Genomic DNA, 7719 nt, shown 5'->3' on the forward strand with positions numbered 1-7719 from the left:
GGAGAATGAGGAGAATGTGGGTGGAATTGAGGGAAGTAGAGGAAATTAGGGCAGGTTAAGTAATGGAATCAAGGGCATGGGAGAAGAAATTATAAGAGGAGAGGTAAGGGAAGAGAGGAAAAATTAAGAGAGGGAAAGTAGAATAAGAAAAAGGGAAATTAAAGGGGCCAGGGGAATTAGGGTAGGGGAAATGATGTTACAGGAATGGGGGGAGGTGAGGGGAGTGGAATATGGGAAATAAGGAGAAATGTGAGGACGAAAAAGTAGATAATTTAAGGGGAAGTTATAGGAGGTTAAGTAGTCAAAGTAAGGAAGCTAGTGATGGATGGGGAAGGTTAGCTGAGGGAAGCGAGGAGAGGGGGAAGCAGATGAGGAAGAAGTTGGAAAAGGAAGAGGTTTCTAAGGGTGAAATTATGGAAGGGAAGTAGGAGAGTGAGGGGAAAGTAGGTGACTTGAGAAAATTAGGGAAGAGGAAGTAATGGGATAGGGTGAAGAGGAATTAGAGGAAGGGAGATTAGGAGAAGCGAATAGGAGAAGTTGAGGGGAAGGGTTAGTGGGAGGTAAAGTAAGAATAAATTAGCCAAGGGGTAGTAGGAGAAATCGAATATGGGAGTCTAGAAAGGGAAGTGAAGAGAAGATAAGTAGATTAGTGTGGGTAAGTAGGGAAGGCAAGTGATTGCTGGGGTGGAGAAGTGTTAGCTGAGGAAGTGAGGAGAGGGAACGTGGAGGAGTAGGGTCGTATGGGAAAGTGGGGGAAGTAAGAAAAAATAAGCAGAATGCAAGTAGAGGAAATGAGGGGAAGTTTGAGAAATGATTGAAAGTGAGGGAAGCTAGTGAGCAGAGTGAAATGAGGGATAGATAGCTGAGTAGTGCGAGTGCGTATGGGAAGGCAAGTGGTTGCTGGGGAAGGGGAGTGTTTGCTGGGGAAGTCAGGAGAGGGCGAATTTCAGGAGCAAGAAGTTGGGAAAGGGTGAAGTGAGGGGGGGGGGGCGGTGTAAGGAAGCAGATGTTAAAGTAGAAGGAGTAGGCAAGGGAAAGTATGAGAGGGAAAACTCTTTTTTGCAGTCGCGGTGGCTACTTCGACTTTTTTTTGGTTCACAAAGCAAAAGTGCCAATCAGAACAATTTTTGTTTTATTGCGGCGACGTAGACTAACATATTTAAGTTACTGAAATAAAATTTTGTAATTTTTATTATACTAATTCATGAAATAGTACTTTTTAGAAAATATTTATTCATTGATGATGATTTCCTTTGGATTTGTAATCGTTCAGTTGTAGCATAATTATTAGATACGTTGTCACAGTTCCGCAAATCTGAAGATGCAAAATTCAAAAAATACATTTATATATTTCTTTTGCAAGAATTTTCCGTGTAATATATAATAATATAAGAATAAATAATTACATTATATATGAATTGAAAATCTAACTTAAGGAAACCATACAAAGATATAGTCAGTCGTCTTTGAAGTAACTGTAGCGAAATTTGTTTTACCTAAATTATAAAAATAAAAATAAATCTTGTTGTTATTAAAATTTCTTTTTTTTTTCAATAAGCAGAAATATTTTTCTAGGCATTTAACTCAGTAGTCTTTAAAACTTACAGCTCTTTCGCAATTTATTAGTTTGTAATCAATCCACATTTTATGAAGAATATTGCCAGTGTTGTTTGCCTGCAAATATATTTTGATTTAATCAATAATAAATTGTCGGCATTTTTTAATTTCGGGAATAATATGTTTCGAATATTTTCTTTGTCAGGAATTCATCTCTGTTTGTAGAAATTGCATCTGTTTTGGTTAAAAATTAAACTGTTTGGTTAAAAATTAATCTATTTTGATCGAAGTATCAACTATAATGTTTTTCTTTAGGAATTCCTGTTTATTGGCTTAAAATTTAACTACATGGTTGAAAGTTGAGGTAGTTTGATAGAAAATTAATATTTTTGGTTGAAGATTCCTCTTGTTAGTGATTCATTATTCCTCAGAGAATTTATTATTCGCCTTTTTGGTTAAAAATATAATTATTATGTTGAAAATTCAGTTTTTTTTTATTGAAAATAATTTTTTTAGACCTAATTGCAATATTCCATTTATTTTTTTGAAAATGTAAATTCTTCAGTTAACAGTTAAACTGTTTTTGTTTAAAATTAAGTGATTTAACTTGGGGATTCAACTGTTTTGTTGAAAATTCGTTTTTTTGGTAGAATTCAACTGTTTTTTTTATATAAAATTAAAATCTTCTTTTGGTTGAAATATGAACTATTCCATTTTTCGTTGAAAATTCAACTTTCAATTAGTTGAATTTTTTTTTAATAAACTATTTTTTTTAAATATTTTTTATTCAAAATTTTTTTAATGAAAATCAAACTATTCCATTCTCGATTTAATATTTATTTTTTTACTGGTTTTAGTTTAAAGAAAATATTTTTTAAAAGTTCGACCATTTTTTTTCAAACTGAACTATTTTGTTGAAAATTCATCTTGTTAGGCTGAGAATTAAACTATTTAGTTCAAAATTGAACCATTTGTCTAAAGATTCGTCTCTTGCTTCAAAGTTCAACTATTTTGTTGTAAATGCTACTGTTAAGTCAAAAAAATTTTTTTACAATTCAGCTTAAGTCTTTAAAAAAAATCGAATTGATGGATTGACAATTTAATTATTGGGCTATAGATGCAACTAATTTGTTTAAAAATTAAAAAATTTGTTTGAAAATGAATCTTTTTGTTTGAAACTTCTTTTTTTTTTGATTCAAAATTAATTTTTTTTAACCAAAAATTTAACTATTGTGAGTAGGAAATTTATCTTTTTTGTTTGAAAAATCGTGCATTTGGTTAAAAATTCATTTTTTAAATTAAATCATTCGTCTGTTTCAGTATAAACAAGTCAATTTTAAATTTGGTAGAATTTGGACATCTTTCGTTAATAATTCTTCTTTTTGTTAACAATTCGACTAAATTTTCGAAAATTCACCCACTTAGTTAAAAATGAATTTTTTTAGTTGAAGATTCATCATGTTAATTGCAAATTCATATCTTTGTTTGGAAATTTAAATATTTACTATTTTGAATATTCAATATATAACGTTAAGCTTTGTAAATTTTTCAACAGATTCAGAATCACTTTTGTAAAATCAACTATTTTTCAATTTTTTAATGCTAGAACTACAATTAAATAAAAAATGATTATTAATCAATTTATATTTACAGCTAATCAACTCGAAACTTTTTATATAAATAATTTTCAATTTTAAACGCTTTTAATTTTCATTGTTTACTCTCTCTTCTAAGTTAACAAATAAGCTTAAAAAATTGAAATCAAACTTGTTTTATATTTCATTATATCACATGGTATGAAATTTGTGATATTTTAAGGGATCGGATGGATTTTTCTTCTAAAATTTGATAAAATTTCCCTGAAATTCTGATCTATTTGAGATTGGTACAATTGGCAGAAATATTTGAGTTTGTTATTCTTTACTTAAATTAATTTAAATACACCTTAAATTTGATTCAGTTCATTTGATGGCCTTCTAGAAAAGAATACCTTTTCACAGATGGTTTCCGATACGATAGATAGAAAGAAAAAATCCAGGATAATTCCTAACATCCTGCATAAAGCTATCCAGATAACACAAATTTGTATAAAGTCCCAAGCAAAACATCTTTTCATCATTAAGAGCAATGCATTTAGAGCGTGAACAATTTGCACAAAAGAAGCCGTAATAATAATTAGTACCGGAAATGCGAAAAAATCTGCTATGCTTTCAGCGAGGATTTTCAGTTCTTCATGTAATTTCCCAAAGTGCTCAATATTATCCAACGTACTGGATCTGTAAATGTTACATATTAAGAGAAAATAGCAACAAAAGAAAAAGAATTAAGTTAATTTGGGATTTTATATCTTAATAAGTGGAATTTTGAATCTTACTGATTTCTTTCATGTTCCACGGTGATCAGATTTTGAAGATTTTAAATTCAAACTTCTAAATTTTGATGAATAACAATTAAGAACTCTTCAATTTTAAAATTATATAAATAAAAATTCTGAAAATTTGATGATTTTAAAGATCAAAAGTCAAATTGTCAATTATTAATCTTCGAAAAATATATAAATTAAAATTCTTAAATTTTGATTATTTTAAAATTCAAAAGTTAAATTTCCAATTCTAAATATTCCAAATGGATTAAATTTCGAATGTACATAATAAAAATGACTGGATTTTTGTATTGAAAATTTTCCAAATTAAAAACTCTTTATTTCAAATGATTTTTCATTCAAAGTTCTACAATTTTAAAGACTTAGAATTGAAAGCTCTTGGTTTTTAGAAATGTATAAATAAAAAGTCTTAAATTTCAATGATTTTGGAAACCACAAGTCAATTTTTTAATTCTAAATAATATTGTGTATTGTGTATTTTCAAAATTAAAAACTCTTCAGTTTTAGACTTGCCATTGACATTTCTACGATTTTGAAGATCATGAATTTTAAATATAAACTAATAAGTATTCTTAAAATTATGATGATTTCGGAATCCAAAATTCAATTTTTCATTTCTAAATATTCAAAATTAAAGAAATTACGAATGTAAACCATTAAACCTAAGGTTGGTAAGAGTTAGAGGTGTGGGGTGGGGGGGGGGGGGGGGGGGGGGGGGGGGGGGGGGGGGGGGGGTCAAAGTAACCTTTTAGAATTTAGGAAAAAAAATTCTAAAAGTACATATGCTTAACATTTTAGTGCGTTTCCAGATGATGAATGTTTTTTGGTTGAAAATTAATCTTTTTATTTAAAAATTTATGTTTTTAGTTGAAAATTCCACTTTTTTATTTGAGAGTTCTTGAATTTTTATTAAAAATCCGTAGTTTTTTGCAGTAAATTAATGTTTTTCTTTAAAAATTAATATTTTTGATTTGAACATTAAACTTTTTTTAAATTAAACTATTCTGCCGAAAATTGTTTTTTTTTGTTTGTTAAACATTACTCTAGTTTAGTTGAAAATTCAACTTTTGGGTTGAAGGTTCTTGTATTTTCGTGGAAATCCGCCTTTTTTTATATAAAATTAACTTTTTTATCCAACTTTCTTATTGTTCATCAATTTGTCGTGAAAGTTTAATAATTTAGTATTTAAAAAAATCAGCTATTTGGTAGAAGATTATTTTCTTTATCATTTAAAATTGTTTTTTTTTTAATTAGAAGTTTAACTATTCGATTTCTGGTTAAAAATGTACCTTTCTTAGTTTAAAAATTCAATAATACCCGGATTAACTGTCACATCAAATTCAATTAGGCACATTTCAACACTTTCTCTGAAAATCAGTTTTTTATTTCAATTGTTGATTTATTATCGAAGTTTACAATTCACTACACGATCACGTGAACCTGTTATAGGCATATTGGCAACTTGACCTGCTATAATAACAAAAAAATCAGTATAAACGTAAATTCGGGTTTTACCTAAAGGCTACGTTACCTTCTGGGGGGGGGGGGGGGGGGGGGGGGGAGGTCGACAAATTAACGGTAGTCAACGAGGAGGTAAAAAATTTCCCAAAATTGGTAACGCGTAGTTTGTGGATGGTCCCTAGAGCACAAGGTCGGATACTTTCCGGACAGGCCTCCTATGCTAATAAACTCTAAAATTTGAAGATTATTATACATAATTCTTTTCTAGGATTTTACCTCCAATCTCTAAAGTCATTTAAAATTTCTGTTTCATGATTCATTGCTACACTCTTCAATCCAATATTCAATCGATGAAATCTTTTCACTATCACGCTCAAAGCTGTTACAAACAAAAACAGTACATTGTAAATCACAATCTGTACTGCACTAAACGGTGCCCATATTATAATTTTATAATTTGGATGCGATGAATAAAAATACTGATCACAAAAGTAAATTCCAGTGAAATAAGTGTTCACAATTAAAATCCGATATCCAATTAATTTGAGAATTTCCTCATGATCTTCTTCAAGTCCAAGTTTTTGGGCCATATGCTTTGTATTGTTAAATGCTTCAATAATCGCCTGAATTTTTTTCTGCCGACAAGCAAAAGTCAACCAGCAGGATATGGTTGTGAGAAACTGTAATGTTATGACGAACCCATCGATAAGTAGTGACACAGTAGGTTCGGTTGGGAATGGATTTGTAAGTCTATAATCGAGAGCAAATAAATAATTTAAAAAATAAATGACAGAAAGGATAAAAGCGTAAATGATTGCGCTGGTAGAGAATTTGAATTTTCCTTCATTATGTAGAAGGAGTGGACATATGCCAATAACTTTTCCATAATAATAAAGTAAGCTGGTTTTCCAAGACAGTTTTCTGACTGTTGAATTTCTCGACATATTAAATGAATTGATGAACTGAATACAAAGTTGAGTAGTAGCAATGATGAGCAAACTGCTCATTACATTAATACGGATCATAATATTGCGCATTCTTATCAAGATAACATATTTGAAGTGCACTAATGAGCTTTTATTCTATTTTTAAAAAATTGATCGATACATGTGTTAACTCGTGGTATTAACTAAGCAGTATCAAAGAAGTTTAGATTAAAATATAAAAATTAATTTATTTCAAACGAAAAATATTACTTTGCCACCAGAAAAGATGAATTTTCAATCCATTAGAACAACAAATGATGTCTTTAACAAAATAGTTTAATTTTCAACAAAAAAGTTGTATTTTAGACCAAATTTTCAACAAAAAGTTCATGTTCTATCAAGAAAGATGAATCTTAAGCAAACAATTTTTTTAACTAAACAGTTGAATTGGCAACTAAATAGTTGAATTTTCAATAAAACGAGATGCATTTTTTAGTACAAACTAGTCTCAAAAGTCGTCAGTCTTTAAAATGATTTATAAAATTGACAACAATAAATCTCTTATTAATTTATGCAAATCTTTGCGAATCTCTAAGCGTACTTTAGAAAAACTTAATAAGGTTAAAATTGTTTTATTAACAGAAGTTATTTCGAGTTTTAGTTTTTGCTTTCTATTTAGAGATAAATAACAATTCTTATTTAATTCTAATAACTTTAAAATTTAAATAACTACTGTTAAATACACCATTTTAATCTGAATTTTTTTTCGAAGTACGCTTATAAGCTTCCGCAAATATTTGCAGAAATTAATAATAATAGATCTACTTTTCTTGATTTTATAAGAGGTTTTAAGAATTGGCGATTTTTTATATTAATTAAAAAAATGTAATTGTTGATATTCCAACAAAAGAAATGAATTTTCAAGAAAATAGTTAAATTTTCAAACTAAAAAAAAAAATGAATTCCGCGCTTAAAACGTAAACAGTTAATATTTCAACGAAAAGAGATAAAATTTCTTCAAAAGAGATTAATTTTATAAGAAAATTAAGATTTTTTCATCCAAGAAGACGCATTTTCAACAAATCGAGATTTTTCAGTCAAAACAAAAAAGTTAATTCCAAGCCCAAAGACGAATTTTCAGGAAAAAAAAAGAAGAAAAGAGGAATTGTTAACGAAAATAGGTTAATTTTCAACCAAAGAGATGACCTTGTGTGTAGGGGTAAAAACTAAAAATGAACTTAAGGGCATGTGACACAGCTAAATACCTATATTACCGACCACAGTTTTTCGGTTCACTGAATATTTTTTTGAACCTAAGAACTTTTTTTGTAAATAAAATATCGAGCTGAAACTTTGGGAAATGTATTAGAGTACAATAAAGTACGTTTAGGT

This window comes from Belonocnema kinseyi, chromosome 6 (assembly GCF_010883055.1).
Source record: "Belonocnema kinseyi isolate 2016_QV_RU_SX_M_011 chromosome 6, B_treatae_v1, whole genome shotgun sequence".
NCBI lineage: Eukaryota > Metazoa > Arthropoda > Insecta > Hymenoptera > Cynipidae > Belonocnema > Belonocnema kinseyi.